At 40.7% G+C, this 22,151-nt stretch overlaps 1 long non-coding RNA gene across 1 annotated transcript in view; it reads left to right on the top strand.

The window, feature by feature from the left end:
- The window catches only part of LOC117027466 (uncharacterized), a 102,862-nt gene extending 95,613 nt beyond the window's left edge, over window positions 1-7,249 (top strand). Inside the window, exon 3 of the long non-coding RNA XR_004423929.1 lies at window positions 7,200-7,249. This is a non-coding gene — a long non-coding RNA (uncharacterized LOC117027466). The remainder of the gene's footprint in view (window positions 1-7,199) is intronic.
- The last annotated feature ends 14,902 nt before the right edge of the window (window positions 7,250-22,151 follow it).

The raw sequence follows: 22,151 nt of genomic DNA on the forward strand, positions 1-22,151 counted from the left end.
CCATGACACAGTTGTGTCTGGACATCTCACTTGAAACTGTTTCAGCTGTCTTGCAAGCACATGAGAATAGCCAGCCCCAGGAGGAAGCCAGGTGGAGGAGCCGAAAGATGAAAATGACCCAAGTCCTTGGTGACCCTCTTAAACTTTTGTATCGTGAGCCCTACCTCCTGACTTCTTATTTTAGGAGATGATCTGTTTTCCCTGTTGTTGATCCGCAGAAGGTAGGTTTCTGTTACCTGTACCTGAAAGTGTTCTAACCAGGACAGGGACATAAGGGGGTCACAGGAGGATGGGTTCTGGGCCTTGGCAAGGCTTGCTGTGGCCAGTGATTTTCTTGACCCACCATCCTCAGTAGGCTGTGCGCCTGGAAGCCAGTGGGTATTCACTAAATAGGTGCATGAGAAGGGAATGAGTATTGGTTATAACAGAAGAAACCTAACCCTCTGGGCCACCCGGGATGTGGGCACGTGAGGCCACTGCTGTGTCCCGCTCAGTGGCAGAAGAGATGCTGGGTATCTGAGTTTTCTTGCACTGCACCAGGCTGAAGGAAGCTGCATCTAGGCAGACATTACCAACCACTGCAAATCAGCTGTGTGGAGGCCCAGACTGAACGGAAGTAGTTGGCACAATGAGGGGCAAATTAAAACGATTAATAAGACTGCAATCAGAAACTCTGCAGGAATAATGAGGTATACTAGATCATAAACGAAGGATGGAGTTGGCTCTCTGGATATATTTCTAGCCCAGTAGGCAGCATGTGATTTTACAAAACAATGGACCTAACTAATCAGGCATATTTAGTTCTCTTCAAGTAGGAAGGAGGAAGCCACAGCTGACTGAGACAATTTGACATTCTCGATTCCAGATGAAGATTTTATAATGAGGCAAAAACAGATTTTTATCATTTTCATGTTGACTTGGTAAAACTTGCTTTCATTCCTAGGATTCAGTGAGAATTGTAATAGAAGGTACTGCAACCGCAACTAAAGATGTACAATTAGGCATTTTAAGAACTGCTTAATAACTTTCATAAAGTATTAAGCAGGCAGTTGATATTATTACTTTCTTTTTAGATAAAATGGGCAAAGAGAATGTGTGAAAGTCCAATTATAGGCCGATAGCTTTGCAACCATAAATAAAACTTTGATAGGGCACAGAAATAAAATAACCAAACACACAGTCTTGACCTTCACATGGGCTATTGAACAAAGTGTGCCAAGCAAAAACTTCAAGCAATTCCTCTTGAAAATACAGAGTCTTTCTCATTAAAAAAATAAATGATGTAAGCAAGTTTGTACAAGACACATATCGAGACTTGCAGACAAGACTTTGGCAGGAAACCTGGGTTGAGGGGGCCCGGAGCCTGATCATTTGTCCTGCTTCTGACTAGCTTCCCCAGGCTTGAAGCAGGCAGGGTCCTGCCCTCATCACTGAGCCAGTCCAGGTGGCTGAGGACTGGAGGTAAAACATCACCGGTTCTACTGGTGGTCAGAATTTGGGGCCCTGGAAGCCTGATCGTTGAAAATTACATCCCAGAAACTCACTGATTTTGACGGTTGGAAAAAATTACTTAACTCTGGTTAACAGAGAGCATCATGATTAAGAGTCCAGGGTTTGGAGCTGCCAGCCTGGGACTGAACATGGCTCTACCACTGACCAGGTGTGTGACTTTAGACAAGTTGCTTAAACTCGCTGTGCTTTGGTTTCCTCATCTGTAAACTGGGATTCATAATAATCCTTGTTAGGGATGTTATGAGGATTAAATGAGTTCATGACCGCACAACACTTAAAACAGTGCTTGGCGTATAGTACTTATAAGGTCACCTATAATGTCCTTATCTTTGATTTATGGCACATCCAAGAAGTGGTCTAGTTTAGGAGTGTCAGATCTGCACGGTATGTCTCTACCCCTATCAGGGCTGTAGACATACTGTATTGCTGATCTGCATAGAAACTTATGAAAGGCTATGTCTGCAGTCATCAGCCCCTTCAAGGTCTATCACTTTATTGCATAGAGAAAAAGTGAGATAAACCAGGATGGAAAATGTCAACTATTGTTTGTAGGTTAGGAAAGTATGTGATTACAAATAACAGAAGACCTCCCCAAACTGGCTGAAACAGACAAGTTTCATTTGTCTCCCAGGAGGAGCCTGTAGGTGGGCAGGCGAGAACCTGTGGAGGTGCTCAGAGACCTCAGGACCGAGCTGCATTCTGTGGTTTCTTTCCCCATCCTTAGTTCACTGGATTTCCTCTCCACACTTTTCACCTCATGATCACAAGATTGTTGTTCTTCCAACTGTCAGAGTTGCATTTCAGACAGGAAGAACTGGAAAGGATGCAGGAAGAAAGAAAGCGTTTCCTTCCAGAGGGGTATTTCCTGTTATTCTGGAAGGGTCAGCCTCTCTAGGGATTTCCACCTAGTATGTCTCATTGACTAGAATTGTAACACATGCCCACCCCTCCGCCAGCCCTCCACACAACCCAACCCCGCCTGCAAGAGAGGCTGAGAAATGGAGAATTTTGGTTTTTCAGCCTCCAGGATGGAGAAAGGCAAAAGGGTGAAAGGAGCTATGAGTGACCTTTGGGGGTTTGTTCCACAGAATTGATCACATAGGACAATGCTACCGAGGAGAATACCTGCCTATATTTGTTTAGCCGTTTACTGTTAAGGGTTTTTCTGGTTGGAAATGGTTTTTGTCCTGGGAGACAGCATTTATAATGTCTTTACGAGCCCATCATGGAATCCTTTTGTTAAAAAATATTGTTTCTTGCAATTTTATTCTATAGTGAAAGATTTGATTGAAAATGCAAATATAGACACTTAAATTAAGACATAACAGAAAATGTCCTGAGACCAGGTGTTTGGTGGGGGAATGCATATTATGTGGGGGTGGGTGGAGGTGTGTGTACAAAAACCTGCCACTCTATAGTTTTTTTGTTTTTTGTTTTGTTTTTTTGTTAAAGTGGTGAAAGAGCAGTTTATTAGAAGAAAAAGTACAGTTCAAAGAGATAGAAGGAGGCCCGAGCAGAAGGCAGTGGCTTAAGGGCCATTATTAGAAGAGAAAGTACACTCCAAAGGGTTAGGAGTGGACCACGGCTCAAAGGCTCAAAGGCTCCACTCTACAGTTTTGCCCAAGCCAAGACATTTTCATCAGCTCAGCACCAATATGGATTTATTTTAGTGAACTAAAGATGGTCATTTACCAGAAAGTGGATTAAAATCAAAACACCCCTTTCAAGCCAGATTTACAGGGAGCCCGGCAAGGGCCCATGAGGGCGGAGGCTGCAGCCATGTCTGCTTGCTCCCTTGCCTTCCACAGCAGCCCAGCCTCTGGAAGGCTCTGTTTAGAGGTGCTTATATCACTGGTGAGCAGCGCTTACACACATATACAGGCTGCGTTGAAGTACCTTTTCTAGCCATTTTTCACAATAACTGTGTTTTCATTGTCTACACAGATGAAGCAGAATTGTTTGTGTTTTCCTGGGATCACAGGTCCAGAGGTGACACCTGCAGGGTTTGGAACTCATAAGTTGTAAACTTGTTGCTCTCCCTCAGAAACAACATTCAGAATTTGGGGTCTGAAAGAATTAGCTAAGTGCTTGTTCAAAGTGCAGAACTTGGGCCTTACCTCTGCTATTCCAGTTTAATAATTCTTGCATGGGACCTGGAAATCTATCATTTCTACAAGGAGCCCAGGTGATTTTTCACTTAGCTAGTGCAGGAACCAGAGTTTTGAGAAACTTCATTTCCTAGCCAGGTCATTCCAGTTGCTTCATTTCCCCAACGTGTGGTCATACTTGTCAAAACAAAATGCGTTGTCTCTCTCTGTTACCTTCTGTATTTGTTTGCTAAGGCCGCCATCGCCAAGTCTCACAGACCAGGTGGCTTAAACAACAGAATTGACTCCCTCACAGTTCTGGAGGCTGGAAGTCCCAGATCATGGTGTCAGCAAAGGGCTTCAGTTGGGAACCTCCTTTAAACTAGTGCCAGGTGGCACAGTGGCCTGGGTTTGGACTTGGCAGCTTAGGTAATTTGGACCAACCTTCCTAGAAAAGCAAGACAAAAATAGCTATTCAAGACTTCAGAATGCTAAGACAGCACTGAAGCGCCAGGAGAAAGAAACCCAGAAAAGTGAGTCTAGTATACGGGCTGCTTCTCTGTTAGAGGTGTCTGCTGATTCTGCAAGGGGGGCCGGGGGATCTGGGTACAGGGAACATTCTATTCTTGACCTGATCCTGCTGCTGGTTACACAGTATGTTTACTTTGTGGTGATTCACTGAGCTGGACACTTAAGATTTGAATACTTTTCTCTAGATGTTTTATGACAAAACAAACAAAAAATGATGTCATTTACAAAAGACTTTACTCATTAACAGATTAGGGTTTGAGGCCCAGAGCTGCTACTTAGAAATGTGCCCTCAAGACAGTTATATATTTTTTTCAAAACCTGATCTCTTTATACTAAATGCAGAGTGTAAGTATATTTCATAGGACTGTCCTGAGATGCAAATGAGAACCTGCCAAGTGCCTGAAAGCTAGTACATAGGTGCCCAGTTAACAGTAGCAGTCATAACGTATTGCCATTTATTGAGAACCTATTATATGCCTGGCACTGTACTAAGCTCTTTACTGATATCTCAACCTGTGCAGTCTGTGCCATTTCATAGATAAGAACATCAAGGCTCAGCCTGGGCACAGCTCGTAAGTAGCAGAGCTGGACTTCAGATTCAGGCCTTATCAAAAAGCAGGGCTGGGAACCCCTGTTTATATGGCCTGCCGATTACTCAGGACATGGAATATGCCACTTCTCCTCCAGATTCTGTCCTGTGTTTTTACTAAGTGAATACAATCTCAAGGTTAACTTCTCGAATTCAGCATTGCTGATAAACTTACTTGTTCCAATAAACTCTACAAAAGTGAGGCTTTTTGACTTTTGTTCATCTCAAGGTGAGATCTAGACATGCAGTAAATTAGAAAACAGATTCTATCCCAAATTAACCAAAATAAATCTTTGCCAAGCTCAGATGTAAATTAAGTGTTCATTAATCTAAAAAGAGAAGAAGGAGCAGGAGGAGGAGGGTGGAGGAAGAGGAAGAAAGAGCTTCTGTTTTCCAGGGCCAGGAGGGAGGGGGCTGCATAGGAGCTGGGGATGATGCCATGAACACATCCCAGAGCAAAGTTTAGGAAACAGGCTCTAGAATGTACTGCAGATCTTAGCAGGCCCAGGAGTGACATGAGCCCCAATCTTCCTCAGCTTGGCCTTGCACCGCTGGAGACACGTGGGGCGAAGGAGCTAAGGGCCTTGTGAACTGAGAAGCTGCTCTTGCCAAGCCAGCCTGTGCAAGAGTTTAGGTGCCTGTCGCATTGGGTAAGGCTCTTCTCAGTGAGATAGTCTTGATAGACCCTGTATTTCATTTTTTGCTTTTGTTTTTTTCCTTCAGTTGCCTAGTAAACATTTCTACTGGAAAATTCCAAGCTTGCCTTGGATGAACGAAGAGGAAAAGCAATGTGTCCACACCCAGGCCAGCCTAGCCAGGGAGGGCAGAGAGCCCCAGAGGACAGGCTTTGTCACCGTCATAGCTGCAGCTCCAACTGGAGCTCTGAAGAGTCTGGAGAGGGTCGCTCAGTGAGGTGGACACTGGGGTATCACCATGGCCTTCTCTTCTTCATTCTCTAACATTTCTGCACTTGTTGCTCACTTATTACTTAGACATATATCTTCTGACTCCTCGTGGGACAGGATCTCAAAGCCAGAGGCTCTTCCTGTTCATTTGCATATGTCCAGTGCGTATATAGTATTTAGTATAAGAAATGTTTCTTACATGAAAAAAAAATGGTATGACATTGAAGTGAGGGAAGGGCTGCATGAGCAAAACAGCGGTCACTCTCTCCCTCCCAACTGGGAATCCCAATAAACTGAGGAGAAAGGCCTCTGAGGACGACAAGTGTGTCATAGTGCATCCTCCCTGTAGAGTAAATAGGCACACGACATTTGGTAGACCCCGCTAAGGGAAATTAGAGTTGTTAGCTTTTAAATTACTATTATTTTGAAAGAGTTGAAAGAATGTTGTCAAACGTATGCTCACAATTCACTTGAGTCAGATGATGGTGAAGATTGGGTGAATTTGGCAGATGCTTCCATTAGGAAGACGTTGGAGGTGGGCACTACACCACGCGGTTTTCCCCACAAGAGGGCGCTCATCTCTTGTTCTTAGTTCCTATCAATGAAAAATTTGTAATTTTTAAATTGCTGCAGAACAATTAGGACGACGACTTATATTTCCTGTATCTGGTTTCATACACCATACTGTCACCTGTGCTATAACATTTTAGACATTCACATGTTGTTTTATTTCCCAAGGAACCTGGGACATCGCGATGGTAGCCACATTTGACACTGAAGTCTGGTGTGCCCTTAGAGGGCACAAGTGCTGTTCCACGCCACATAGAACCTAGTCCCCAAGGTAGCTTAAGCACAGGTGTTTGCCATGGTGACAAGAGAGACTGGTTAGAGTATCTTGCTTTATTCGACACTGTTGTCTCAGCTAGTGGAACCACTGTCATTACTCTGTAGTGCTGCCGAGGTGACCTCTCACACTGACCTGGTGACTGAAAACATGCCTGGGCTTTTACTGCTAATGAATGTCAATTTACAAGAGAAAGATGCATGATCTCTGAACTTCATGAGAGACATTTTAAAAATGCAGACTGAACAACCCAGTATAAACAATGAACTATCTCTTAAAACTTTTATACCATCCTTTTGAACACAAACTGCACTTGAAGAATTGTTCTGTTATCAGAGGTAATGTACTTCATTGAGTTTCTTCCCTTCATACAGTTTTTCAAAGGCCTCTAGCTGGGACGTTGTCAAGGCGTTTCATAGAATACGACAGATTCCAGAGATGTTCATCTGGCCTCCTTGACAGATCTCCAGAATCTCCAGGTCTGCCCCAATTTTCACTAGTTTTGAAAAAATTTGCAGTGGCCCATCTGTCCACATTTCGTGCCATAGGGCTGAACACTTTGTGTGCTGGAGATGTATGTCTTACTTGCTGTAGCAGTCTCATTTCCTATGAAGGCCGCAGGGGCAACATTCCCGATGTGAAACCACTTAAAACAGTGTATGTGCAGGCAGTCTTTTCAAATGTCACCGACTAGTGATAATAATCTGTCATGTTTCTGCACTGCCTTACAGTAAATGTACCCTTATACCTCAATTCATCCTATGGCAACCCTGTAAAGTGGTCAGCTGAAGGATTACTATGGTCACTGTGGAGAGGAGCTAATGAAGACTCAGGAAAGTCAAGTGATTTGTACAAGGTCACAAAACTGGTGAGTCTCAGGATTGAGAGAAAAGCCTGCATCGCCTGCGTCCTGGCCCACTCTTGCTTCACATCCTTTGCTTTTCCCAGGTGCTAAGTATTGTCCTAGATGTTAGGAACAAAGCAGCAAAGAAAATGGACAAAATCTCTGCTTCCATTTACAATCTAGTGGAGGAATGTGAATAAACAGATGAGGAAAATGGTGATAAGGGCTTTAGAGAAGAATAAAGCAGGGAAATGGAACACCCGGCTTGGATATGGTTGGGTACAGTTTTATTATTTTTTAAAATTTATTTTAAAAATTTTAAAATTAGTTTCAGGTGTACAAAACAATGTAATAGACATTTATTATTTATATCCCTCACACAGTGACAACCCCTCTTCCCCCATCTACTACCCCTCTGACATGGCTCACAGCCATTACGTTTCCACTGTCTCTATTCCTAATGCTGAACTCCACTTCTTGTGTGTATATATATATATATATATATATATATATATATATATAATTGTAGTTGACATTCATTATTGTTCAGCTTCAGGTGTACAGTGCAGTGATTAGGCATCCACATCACTTATATGCGGAATCTAAAGAAAAGAATAAATGAATGAAGTAATCAGAAAGAGTCTCAGAGACATAGAGGAAAAACTGAGGGTTGCTAGATGGGAAGGGGGGGTGGGGATAAGGGGGAAGGTGAGGGGATTAGAAAGCACAGTCGGTAACCACAGGATTGCCACGGGGAAACGAAAGTCAATTTGGGGAAATAATCAATAATGGGGTACAGTTTTAAATAGGAACCTCAGGCGACATTTGAACAGAGGAAAAGCTTTTGGGCAGAGGGAAAAACAGTCACCGAGGCCCGCATGGAAGTGGCCTGGCCTGTTCCAGGAGCAACTCAGAGTGGAGGCTGGGGGAGTGGTGGATTGTGAGGTCAGACAGGCCATGGAGGTGGCCTGTGGAAGGGCTGGGAAGCCACAGCCCTGGCCTTGGCTATTTCTCTGACTGAGATGGAGCCATTAAAGGCTTTTGAGGCAATGGGTGATATATTTCTTATGTTTTAACAGGGTCTCTCCAGACGTTTCCTGTGTAACAAAAATTTCCAGTAAAATCCAAGGAAAGAGTGACATAGGAAGAGAGAATAAATTACATTTATTCCTATCAGAGGCCTTTGAATGAGATAACCGTAACAAGCTCTGTTGTTGGGTGCCTGCTATGGGTAGGTACTAGACAAGGGGTTTCTTTACCCACCTCACTGCATTCTATCCTTGCAATTGGCCGCAGGGTGAAATTGTTGGTGTGTCATTTTACTGATGAAAAAACTGAGACTTAGAGAGGTTGTTGGCTCAGTGGATCAAGTTCACAGGCTAACCAGTGACATCTCTTGAGCCTAAACTGCACTCTCACCTCTTCTGTGAGCATGTGCTCATCATCAGTGGCTCAAATGATCTTATCGATGGAAGAAAATATAATCCTTGCCAAAGTGCCTCATAAGAAATACTTTTATAATGAAAGTTGGTGAATATTTTAAATGTTTAGTTAACACAATGGCAGTGTCCTCCCATGCCATTTGTACATGCTATTCAACCTGCAAACCTTATTTTTTTAACAATTAATCTAATATTTAATGATTTTTATAGGGGCCTTTGATTAATCTCTGCTTCTATCATCAAAACTAAATAACGTTTTTGCCTGATCACTGCACTGTACACCTGAAGCTGAACAATAATGAATGCCAAGTATAATTTTATATATATATATACACATACATATATATATGTGTATATATATATATATATGTATGTATATACTTACAAGAAGCAGAGTACAGCATTAGGAATAGAGACAGTGGAAATGTAATGGCTCTGTGCGATGTCAGAGGGATAGTGGATGGGGGAGGGGGTTTCACACAGTGTGAAGGATATAAATGATAAACGTCTAAGTATTACTTTGTTTTGTGCACCTGAAACTAATAAAAAAAAATACTGGCAAAAACAAACAAACAAACAAAAAATCCTAAATAACATTTTGAACAGCATTTATAAATGTAATCATTTGAGTTCCTTAATTGTATGATTAACAAACATATCTTCCCAAATACTTAAGTAATTATTTCTGGAAAGATAACAGAATCTGGACATATGGTGAATTTTACATTCTCCTAAAATGTCAATGTAAAGTCATTATCTAAGTCAACTATTTAACAGCACATTTTAAACTAGAATTACAGGTTTGACCTGATACCCCAGAACACAAAATGCTCTTAAACATAAATAATAATAAAAATGCCAAATATCCACAAATTATTTAACTCCAATATATCAAAAATAAGTTTGACTTACCTTTATCACTTTTACACTTAATTCTGTATCTTTTCAGTGTTAAAAATTATGTGTCCACTAAGGAAACAATTATATCATTACAAATGTGGGATTGAGTGCCCAAGTGAATTTCTGGACTCCATACCAGCTGGCTGAGGTTGTCTCATGTGCAGAAATATTAGGTAGGAAGTGTGAGCTAGAGGTAGAGACTTCCAGGATGATTTTTCTTGACTGTCAACCTGTACCTGGTTGTCTTGCATATAGGTTGGTTCACATTCCTCCTCTCCTCCATTCAGTTCCTGCCAGGTCTCTGTACCACGTGACTGGACTTCACAATGCTATTTATGGTTTAATTTTATTCTAAGTTCTTTTCATATTCTACAAATTTGCTGCAGCACTAACCTATTTAAGTGATGCTGGATTACTTTTCCTGTTTTTCCAAGGCTTTGTCTGACTTTGATCAGTTTTGAAGTCAGGCGAATGTTGAGACCTGGGCTTGTGTGGAAGACAATGACAGTCAGAGAGAAGAAAGAAAATCTGGAGGACCTGCAGAGAGGCAGAGTGGGAAGACTTAGAGATGATGCAGATGTGGGGGAAAGAAGAGCTATGAAACAACTAAATGGAGACTCCAGAGCTGAGAGAAATCCATCCGCTACAGCTCCTGTCAGCGATGCAGAGAGCACGGAAATTCTGAAATGAAGTGTGAACAGAGGAGTTAGTGGGTGAGGGTGAGCTTCTCTGAGACTGAGCTCCTTGGCAGTTCTGAGAGGAGGAGTAAGGTCGAAGTTGGGGAACCTGACAAAGAACCAGTGAAAGGAAACGAAGCGGGGAGAGTAAGAAGGAGCTTAGGAAAGTTTGCACACAACAATGAGGAAATTTGAACAGTTTTTCAAACAGGGTGTAGAGGAGCCAAGGAGGAACTTGGGGTCAAAGATAAGACTCAAAGCTAGACATTGGAGGGAGGCCAGGCAGGGTCAGAAGTGCAGATCCGGCGTGCGTGTGTGTGTGTGTGTGTGTGTGTGTGTGTGTGTGTAAGCAGAGCTCGTGGCCAGGCACAGCTTGCTGAAGGTTGCCATGGCTCATCCTGCTCGTTTGCTTTTGGGTACGCAAGAGGAAATTGTACAAACAGAACACGTGTACATCTGAATAGCTGCACCCTTAGGAAGATCTGGCTAACACAGTGACATCATGAAACTGGAATTGCTTTCACTCTGGAGGAGATGGAAATAGCTGCAGAGGATTCTTTAGGGACTGATAGTTACAATTCTCTGTTTATGGAGTTTTCTTTCACTTTAAAATACATTAAATATTGACATGGAAATATAAACAAACTCTATTCTTTTTTTTTTTTAAAGCAAGGAGTCCCTTGAGTTTGTATTTGTTTTGCTATTTAAACCAAATCCTGAGGAAAACCAACGCAAATTCAAGTTCAGTACTCAGCACACATCTGTGGTCACTCAACAGAGACACCATGCTCCCACTAAGGTGCCAGCAGCCCCTGGCCTTCTATTCTCTGCTCTGGTCTGCAGAGGGCTAGGGATACGGAAACACATTGCCCAGCTCTTCAGTTTATCAGGACCCAAAGCTGCTGGTACTTGGCTGCGTTGCACACTCACCTGCAGGGCTTACCACACAGATGGGTCACTGAATGTTCCCTCCTGTCCTCTGGGCACAGGAACATTTCAAAAGCAGAAGCCATTGACACAATCACTCTCTTTCTGTTTGCAGGAGAGTTGCCATCCATGCAGAAAATTATAGTTTTTACACATGTGGGTTTGGAATTTGTACAAGTTATTTTATTCTGGAAACACTTTATCATAGCTCCAAATTATGACTTCTGGTGTAATTATGATTTCTCTTTGCCACGTTACCAGGATGCACAGAAGGCAAAGTGAGCGGAAAGCTCTCTGTCTGCTGCTTGTGAAACTCAAAAGCCACATGAGGAATGAGGCAGTCATCCGAGCCAGCTTCTTGTCTGGAAATAATTATACCTAGTGAACAAAGCTGTGGAAATCTGCAGTGCACAAAATACAACATCCATACCCAAACGAAGGAAACAGAATTCCCTTATGTTTTGGACACAGCAGTGCCTAAGACTCACAGAGCGTAAACAGCAGTTTTACCCGTGACCCACTGCTTCAGTTAGGAACCTGAGAATTAAAGAGGCATTTATTACCCTATTAAATAATGAGAGAAGCTCCCCTGAAAACTGAAGTTATCTTTCATTGTGCAGTTTGACACTAGAGTTCTCATAGTATTAAAACCATTCCAATTCTTCTAGTATGTCACTTCTGTCTATACAAGAAGCATGTGATTAAAAAAAAAATGTAGGCTGTGCAGATGCCACTCATTAGTTGGGAAATTGAGACAAAAAAAGATGCACGAGGTTCCTCATTTGGTCTGGATTCAGTTCCTTTCCCGAAGCAAAGAAAATGTCCTATGTTGCTGACTTGGTGAGAAGTTTTGCTTTTCATGCATGCTGTGTTTGAGGTGGTGGCAAGTATGGGATCAGGCAATGTGTCCTGTTTCCATCATCTGACTCTTTTCCTCTCTATTCTGCCAGCAAAGAGACCAAACAGAGTTCACAGTCCCAGCCCACTGGGGATGAGCTACATAAATCTGTTAAAGAACAAGCCCAGATGCATGTTTGATTTTGAGTTGTACGAGAAACTAAGCTCTGATAAAATTGCAAGCCTTAGAAGTGTAATAGGAGAATTTTTGTTGTACTTAATTCTGGTCCTGCCATCAGTTGCATTCAAGAATGTCAATGCACAAGAAGCTAGGGGTGGGGGTGGGGGCAGTTAGTTTCATTTTTACAAGATGAAAAGAGTTCTGGAGATGGATGGTGGTAATGATAACAGCAACGTGAAGGTAATTGATATCACTGAATTAACTGTATAAAATGATCAACTATATTATGTATATTTTACCACAATTAAAAAATACATTTAAAAAACGATAAGTAAGCAGAGTTCTAAGAAGGCCGCTGTCCCGTCCCCCTGAGCACATGTTCTGTATCAGTCTCCTGTTGAGTGAGGCAGGACTTCTGAGCATGACGGCATTTCACTCCTGTGATTAAGTTGTTTGTATGGTAAAGATAAAGGAATTTTGCAGATATAATTAAGGTCCCTAATCAGTTGACGCTGAGTTCCTTAAAAGGAAGATCATCTGCCTGAGTGGGCCTGACCTAACCAAGTGAGCCTTTTAAAAAAAGGACTTCCTGCAAAGAGAGCTTTGAAGCAGCAGCAGCACGCTTGTTGGCCTAGAACTGCCATATTGTGGAGTGGGCCACGTACGTGCCAGGGAACCGGTTCCCCAGGCAGGGGGCGGTACAGAGGGCTCTAGGGCCTCACTCATATAATCATCACAAGGACCTGAATTCTACCAACAGCCAGTGAGCTAGGAAGGGGACCTCGGGCCTCAGTGTGAGTAAAGCCCCTGGCCTGGATTTCAGTCGAGGACACCATGCAGGGGACCTTGCTACCTTGTGTTTGGACTCACAGGAACTGTAGTTAATAAGTTTGTGTTGTAAGCAGTTAAGTTTTTGGTAATTTGCAGGCAGCAGAAGACAAACGCAACCCTCACAGTCTCTGGAATGTTTCCACCAGGTGTCTGTTGCAGTTCATTCTCTATGTTTGGTCTTTCACTGGATCCTGCGTGCCATAGCGGCTTCTCTCCTGTGGGTGGGGTGGGGGGCGGAAGAGGCCAAAGGTAGCCACCCAGTGAAGGGAAAGCATCGTGTGGGAGACAAGATGATGACTTTGTTTTATTTTGATTCAATAAATATAAAACTGAGGGGACCCAGAGGGAGAGCTCCAGGGAAAGCAGAGCTTGTGTTCTACAAAACACATTAACCTCTCAAATGAGACAAAGGCACGGGTTTTAATATATACTTTAACACACTTCTAAGCGTGGGCCCACAGGTGTAGACCTCTCCTCCTGTCACCAGACGTACAATTAAAATTTTATGTCTACCTAAAGATGCATACTAAGGACAGGGACAGAGCTGGGTTGCGAGGGCTTGGAGCTGGAAAACATTGACATGGGAGGTGGAAAACAGTAGCAAGAGGATATGGGTGATGTCTGTGACCAGACCTGTCACTTGGTTTCTCTGTTTCTGCACCTATAAAATGAAAGGATCATATTAAAGCATCAGATGAGGTTTTATTCAGACTGTGGGGGATGAGATACATTCAGAGAACCGAGGTCCTCTTATCCGAGATCAGAGGCTGCACCAGCACTCTCCTCCTAGAGACTGTCCCAGATCCAAACTGCGAAGGGCCAAACATCTATAAAGTGCTCACAGTCGTTTATGTCTAATAAGCATGTACTGGACCAGGAGCCCGGGGAGGGGTGCTGGACACAGAGTCCCTGTGAAGTCAATTCCCTCATATCACCTGAGAGTGTTTCATACAGAATAGAAGCTGGATGAGTGAGTGAGTGAATGAGAATTATCAGTTTAATCTGGCATCCTAGTTTCTGGGGGCTGGAATTCAGCATTGAAATAAATAAAGGTTGTGGGTGTAACTGATCCATGGCTCACTGGGTGAATACACAGTGTGCTACCCTCTTGTCTACTGTCTGCTTCCGTTCCTGTCCTGCTACAATCCACCCTCCACACAGTAGTCCCAGTGATGTTTTAGATCTATCCATCAAATCATGTCACACCCTACTTAAAACCCTCCAGGGTCTTCCCCTCTCACCAAGGATAACCCACAAACTCCTTACCTGGTCTGTAACGGCAGCCCCACTGCTTTCTCTCAACATACTGAGCCAACTCGTTCCTGAGGCATTGCCCTTGCTACTTACTCCCTCTGCCTGAATCCTCTTTTACCATTTCTGGTCAGGCATGCTCACCTCCTCAGAGAGGCCTTCTCTGAACAACCAATCTAAAGTGTCTCCCCACTTCTCCAGGATTCTCTATCATGTATAGCTGAGGAGGGTTCACCAATAAGGAAAGGAGGAAGGCTAGAAGGAAGTTTGAGGTAGTGGATTGAAATGAGAAATATTGGTATAAACTCATGTTTCGTGTGTGTGTGTGTATGTGTGTGTGTGTGTGTGTGTGCAGATTTACACACATATTTCCAATCTCTGTTGGCTAAAATGGCCTAGAAGCAATGACACCTCAGTAGGAATGAGCACAACTAGCACTCAGACCTTGGTTGGAGAAACGGAGCTGATTCCAGGGCTGGAGAAGGAAAAGTGCAAGGTGATTTTGGACCATCTTTTTGTGCCAGAAAGTAAGGAAGCACCCAAGAACGATGGGAACATGTCAAAAAGACACAAGAACCAGCTTCAAGAGGCTTGCACTGGCCAATTTTAGAATAATTTAAGAATCAAAATAAATAATTGGAGTACAACTCCCTGTATGTGATAAAAGCAGGGACCTTGTCCTCTTATTTCCTGCTGTATTCCCCATGCCTAGAACACCATAAATATCTGCTGAATAAATAAGTGAAACACAGAAATTAGGTTAATTTTACACTTTTATCATTATAGTATCATGATGTACATTTTTTTCTTGTAAACTGACTTGGATTTAATTTTTTAACTTTTCAATTACAGTTGATATCCAATATTATTTTATATTAGTTTCAGGTGTATAGCACAATCGTCAGACATCCACATTATTTACAAAGTGATCTCCCCATCAGTCCAGTCCCATGCGTTTATGATTACTACAGCCTTGTCGTGTAGCTTGATATCAGGGAGCGTGATACCTCTAATTTTGTTCTTCTTTCTCAAGATTGCTGTGGGTATTCAGGATCTTTTGTGGTTTCATATAAATTTTAGAATTATTTGTTCTAGTTCTATGAAAAATGTCTTTGGTAGTTTGATAAGTATTGAAATGAATCTGTAGATTGCTTTGGATAGTGTGGATATTTTAATGATGTTAATTCTTCCTATCCATGAGCACAGTGTATGCTTCCATTTATTTGTACGTTCTTCAATTACTTTCTTCAATGCCTTATAATTTTCTGAGTACAGGTCTTTTACCTCTTTGGTTAAATTTATTATTAGGTACTTAATTTTGTTGATGGAATTGTAAGTGGGATTATTTTCTTAATTTCTCTTTCTGATAGTCTATCATTGCTGTATAGAAATGCAATAAATGTCTGAATATTAATTTTGTATCCTGCTACTTTACTGAATTCATTTATCAGTTCTAATATTTTTTATTTATGGAATCTTTATGGTTCCCTTTATATCAGCCAATAGTGACAGTTTTACTTCTTCCTTTTCAATTTGGATACCTTTTATTCTTCTTTTTCTTGTCTGATTGCTGTGGCTAGGACTTCTAATACTATGTGAAATAAAAGTGGTGAAAGTAGACATTTTTATCTTGGTCCTGATCTTAAGGAAAATGCTTTTAGCTCTTCCCCATTGACTATGATGTTAGCTGTGGGTTTGTAATAGATAGCCTTTATTATGTTGAGGTATGTTCCCTCTATTTCCACTTTGCTGAGAGTTTTTTTGTTTAATCATAAATGGATGTTGGATTTTGTCAGATGCCTTTTCTGCATCTAATGATATGATCATATGATTTTTATTTTTCATTTTGTTTATTTGATGTATTACATTAATTGATTTGCAGATATTGAACCACACTTGCATTCCAGGAGTAAATCCCACTTGATCATGGTGGGTGATCTTTTTAATGTATTGCTGAATTCAGTTTACTAATGGCTTGTTGAGGATTTCTGCATCAGTGTTTATCAAGGATATTGGCCTAAAATGTTTGTTTTTAATGTAATGACTTTGGTTTAGGAATCAGGGTAATGGTGACCTCGTAAAATGAGCTTGAGACTCTTCACCCATCTTAAATTTTTTGGGAATAGCTTGAGAAGAATAGGTGTTAACTCTTCTTTGAATGTTTGGTAAAATTCACCCGTAAAATGAGCTTGAGACTCTTCACCCATCTTAAATTTTTTGGGAATAACTTGAGAAGAATAGGTGTTAACTCTTCTTTGAATGTTTGGTAAAATTCACCTGTGAAACCATGTGGTCCAGGACTTTTTGTTGTTTGGAGTTTTTGGATTACTGACTCAATTCCATTGGTGATAATTGGTCTATTTGGGTTTTCTGTTCCTTCATGATTCAGTCTTTGAAGATTGTATGTTTCTAGGAATTTATCAATTTCTTCCAAATTATCCAATTTGTTGGCATATAATTGTTCATAGTATTTTCTTATAATCCTTTGTATTTCTGTGGTATCAGTTATTACTTCTCCTATTTCATTTCTGATTTTATTTGAGTGGGTCCTCTCTCTTGTTTTCTTGATGAGTCTGGTTAAAAGTTTGTCAATTTTGTGTATCTTTTTAAACCAGATCTTGGTTTCATTGATGTTTTGTATTTTTTAAACTTGATTTCGTTTATGTACATTTTGATTTTTATTGTTTCCTTCTTCCTACTTACTTTGGGCTTTGTTTTGTTTTTTGTTTTTTAATTTTTCCTTTGGGTATAAGGTTAGATGGTTTATTTGAGATTTTTCTTGTTTCTTGAGTTAGGCCTGTATTGCTGTGAGTTTCCCTGTTAGAACTGCTTTCTCTGTGCTCCATAGATTTTAGGTCATTATGTTTTTATTTTCATTTGTTTCAAGGTATCTTTTGATTTCTGCCTTGACTGTTCATTGTTTACTATCATGCTATTTAGCCTCCATGTGTTTGTATATTTTCAGTTTTTTTCTTGTAATTGATTTCCAGTTTCATACCATTGTGGTCGGAGAAAATGGTGGTATGATTTCAATCTTCTTTAATTTATTAAGACTCTTTTGTGGCCTAATATGTGGTCTATCCTGGAAAATGTTCCATTTGCACTTGAAAAGAATGTGTATTCTGCTGCTTTGGGTTGAAGTGCTCTAAAAGTATCAGTTAAATCCATCTGATCTAATGTATCATTTAAGGCCACTGTATCCTTGTTGATTTTCTGTCTGGAAGATCTGTCCATTGGTATCAATGTGGGTGATCTCTTCCTTTATGACAGTCAATATTTACTTTATGTATTTAGGTGCTTCTATATTGGGTGCATAAAAGTTTACAAGGATCATATCATTTTGTTAGATTGATCCCTTTATCATTATGTAATGCCCTTCTTTGTCTCTTATTATAGTCTTCACTTTAAAGTCTATTTTGTCGGATATAATTATTGCTACCCCAGCTTTTATTTTCATTTCCATTTGCATAAAATATCTTTTTCAATTCTTTTACTTTCAGTCTGTGTTTTTCTTTTGATCTGAAGTGGGTCTTTTGTAGGCAGCATATGTATGGATTCTGTTTTCTTATCCATTCAGCCACCCTATCTTTTGATTGGAGTATTTAATCCATTTACTTTGAAAGCAATTATTGGTATAAGCTATCGCCATTTTATTATTCATATTTTTTATCTTTTTTCTTCTTTTTAAAGAAGTTCCTTTAACATTTCTTGTAATACTTGTTTGGTGGTGATGAACTCCTTCAGCCTTTTCTTGTCTGCAAAGCTCTTTATCTAACCTTCAATTCTACGTGATAGTCTTGCTGGGTAGAGTAGTCTCAGTTTTAGGTCCTTGCTTTTCATCTCTTTGAATACATTGTGCCATTCTCTTCTGGCCTGCAAAGTCTCTATTGAGAAATCAGCTGATAGTCTTAGGGGAGCTCCCTTGTAGGTAACTAACTGCCTTTATCTTGCTGCTTTTAAGATTCTCTCCTTGTCTTTAAGTTTTGGCATTTTAATTATGATGTGTCTTGGTGTGGGCCTGTTTGGGTTCATCTTGTTTTGGACTTTTTGTGCTTCCTGGACTTGTATGTCTATTTTCTTTGCCAGTAAGGTAAGTTTTCAGTCATTACAAATAAGTTCTCAATCCCTTTGTCTCTCTCCTCTCATTCTGGCGCCCTTATGAGGTAAATGTTAGTATGCTTAATGTTATCCCAGAGGTCACTTAAACTATCCTCGTGTTTTTTAAATTCTTTTTTCTTTTTGTTGTTCTGATTGGGTGTTTTCTATTACCTTTGAAAACACATAAATTGCTGATTTGATCCTCTGCTTCATCTAATCTGCTGTTGATTCCTACCAGTGTATTCTTCATTTCAGTTATTACATTCTTCACTTCTTACTGGTTCTTTTTTTTAAAAATGATTTTATGTCCTTTTTTATGCTTACTATCTCTTTGTTGAAGTTCTCATTAAGTTTCTTGAGTATCCTTTTAACCAGGGTCATCAACTCTGTGTCTAGTAGATTGCTTACCTCCATTTTATTTAGTTATTTTTCTGGAATTTTCTCCTGTTTCTTAATTTGGGATGCATTTCTTTGTTTCCTCATTTTGGCTGCTTCTCTGTGTTTGTTTCTATGTATTAGGTCAATATGCTACATCTCCTAGTTTTGGCAGGGTGGCCTTATGTAGTACATGTCCTATGGGGCTCAGTGTCACAGTCTCCATGATTACTTGAACCAATATTCCAGGAGTGTCCCTTGTGGGGGCTGTGTGTGCCCTCCTGTGGTAGTTGAGCCTTGATGGCTGTTGGCAAATCTGTGCATGGGACTGACCATCAGGTTGAGTGGCTGTGAGGATTGACCGTGACCACAGCTTACAAGCTGCTGTTTGGGGGGCTGATCCCATCAAGCAATATTTGCCCCAGTGGGCTCTGGAGCCTGGTGAGACCACCCTTAGGTGTTCTGCTTGTGGGGCTAATTGAGTAGTGCTTTGTTGTGTTCTAAATATGGCCACAGTGTGTTTTGGTTCTGGGGCCTCTTAGGAGGGTCTCCAGTGCAGGCTAATGTAATCTACTGCTTGGTAGGAGCTACAAAGCAATCCATGGTTGGTCACTGCCTGTGCTGCACCTGGAGGTGCATGGGAGAGGCTGCACTGTGAACTGAGGCCAGTTGCCACCAGTACCGGGCCTGGGGCAGCTCAGCAAAAGGCCCAGGGCACCTCCAGGCCTTTCACCACCTGTTGATTGCTTGTAATGCTTAGCGGCTGAAAGAGCCTTGCTGCAGTATGCAAGTTGGGTGAGGTAAGGTCTCAGGGAGTCACGAGGATGGAGCAAGCAGCATTCACCAGGCCACTGCAGATTCACAGTTGGCTATGTCAGGGGAGGGCTCAACACATGGACAATGGTTGCTGTCCTTCCAGCCCTCGCTTTGAAGCTACAGAACTCAGCCTCTCCCCATATGCCTCTGATGACTTCCAAGCCACTGTCCCTGCCCTAGAGCCCAGGGTGAGTGCCTGGGAGTGAGAGAATCTTTGCATGGCCCCTTTAAGAAGATGCCTGGGTTTCTAGCAGCCCTCCATCCCTCTTGGATGGATTGAATCCCCATTGATTTTCACAGCCAGATTCTGTGGGGGCTTCTCTTCCTGGCACTGGTGCTCAGGGCTGGGGATCCCAGTGTAGGGCTGGGACTCCTCGCTCCTCATGGGGGACCTCCACAGCTGAGGTATCACTCCCAATTCTCAACTGCCACAAGTGGGTGTGAGGCAGTTTGTTTCCTGTCTCTGCGCTGCTATCAGTCTCCACATGGCTTCTTCTTCTTTATATCCTCAGTTTAGGACTTCTGTTCGAATAGCCTTCAGATGGTTCTCCTGGTTGAGTGTTGTATAATTTAGTTGTAATTTTAATGTGGTCAAGGAATGGAGGCAAGCACAGCATTTATCTGCTTCACCATCTTGACCAGAACTCCATGATTTATGTGTTAGTAAAGAGAACTGTTTTCTCTTAGAAACCTTTATAAACTAATAGTCAATTTATTGCTCAAATAACTAGTGATATATAACTAAGTATATACTAATATGTAATCAAATGTAATCATATGCATGGCAGAATTTGATCACTTCCTTAACATAGCGGTTGAAGATAACTGCTATTTAAATAAAGCAGATAATATCTGAGGAATAAGTATGCACTTTCTGTTATAGACACATACACCAAGGGCCGCTTAAAAGAACCTAGGATGACATAGGGCATTACCCTGTTCAGAAGTAGGACTTGGGTTTTGTATTTTCACATAAGCCACCACTGTCTGTCTCAGAGTAAAGAAGTGGCCTACGAAGAGTTTTCTAGCAGACAGACTCCTCTCTTTGTATAACATTTTGGGTGAATTTTCAAGGGTGGTGCAAAGTCACAGCAGGACCAGTGAAGAGAGGGAAGAAAAATAAAGAAATATGTGTTCATATCAGAGCCAAATCAATGTGAATGATTTTCCAGTTTGTCACTCCAACTGCTAAAACAAAACATTCTGGGAAGATGGAATTTGCCCCATTGCTCAACTGGAAACAGTGTTGGCAGGGTTGAGAATCTGGTTCTTATGAAAGGGCAACTTCAGTTCCTTAAGACCAAAGACGTAGTCTGAACACTTAAGAGAGTGTGCCTGATACAGGGCATTAGTATATATGTCTTTTATTCTCTTGATAAAAATATACCCTACAGAAATAGTTCTTTTGTTCTTTTTTCTATTCCTTTTCAAGATACCTTCATAAATTTCAACTGGGATTCCTCTATTTTCTTTTTTCTCTAACTGGGGAAAATACCTTAATTCTCCCCTTTCCATTCCTGCCTTTCACTCCAAAACTGTTGCTTTAATCTTGAATATGTATTTAAAATAATCTTAAGGAAAAACAGAGAAAAGATTTAACATAGGGACATAAAATCTGGAGAATATGCTCAAACACTGATATTTCAAGATTAAGTAGAATCATGGATTCATGAAACCTCTGGAGCATGAAAACATGTCACTGAGTAATGTGACTCAAATATCTATGTATCTGGCTCCATTTTATATTTCTATGCTTATTTGGCCTTTTCTCTCTCACCTAAATCTAATTTATGTCATCTGTTGAATTTCATGTATCCCTCTAGTTCACCTTAAATTCTATTTATATATGTAATAAATCACTAACCAATTTGTGAGCAATCCTAGTTGCATTTTATTTATTGCACAATCATCAATAGATGTACTTACTGTAATATTGAAATCACTTTCATAAGCCATCTGTTGACAATATTCTAGATCTTCTTGGAAGTCATATCTTGGTAAAAATCTAATTCATACAAACCAGATGTACAACAATAAGGAAATGGCTTAATAAATTATTGTACATCAAGATCATGGATTATTATGCTGCCATTAAAATTATAATTATGTAGTCTATTTTGAAACAGGGCAGTGTAATATTTTCTGGAAAAAATAATACATAAAAGATATATATATATAGATTATAACTATGCTAAATATTAATATTTATGTATTGAAGAAAGAGTTAAAGGTAATACACAAAATGGTGAGGATATGCATTAAATATTTTAAAAAATCATTTAATCTTGATGATACATTATCTTTAAATAAATTTTAAAAAAATATTTGTGAAATTTCTGAGGAAAAGTGTAACCCGTAAGGATTAATCCTGAGCTTTACTGCTATGCACTGAATGGCATTTGGTCTTAATACTGCCTGAGAACACTGTGGAGCTTTCATTCCCTCTTTTTGTAATATTCTAAGTTTGTAAAGAGAGTTAAGTATATCTGATTTTCCCCAGAACT

This window comes from Rhinolophus ferrumequinum, chromosome 9 (genome assembly GCF_004115265.2).
Source record: "Rhinolophus ferrumequinum isolate MPI-CBG mRhiFer1 chromosome 9, mRhiFer1_v1.p, whole genome shotgun sequence".
NCBI lineage: Eukaryota > Metazoa > Chordata > Mammalia > Chiroptera > Rhinolophidae > Rhinolophus > Rhinolophus ferrumequinum.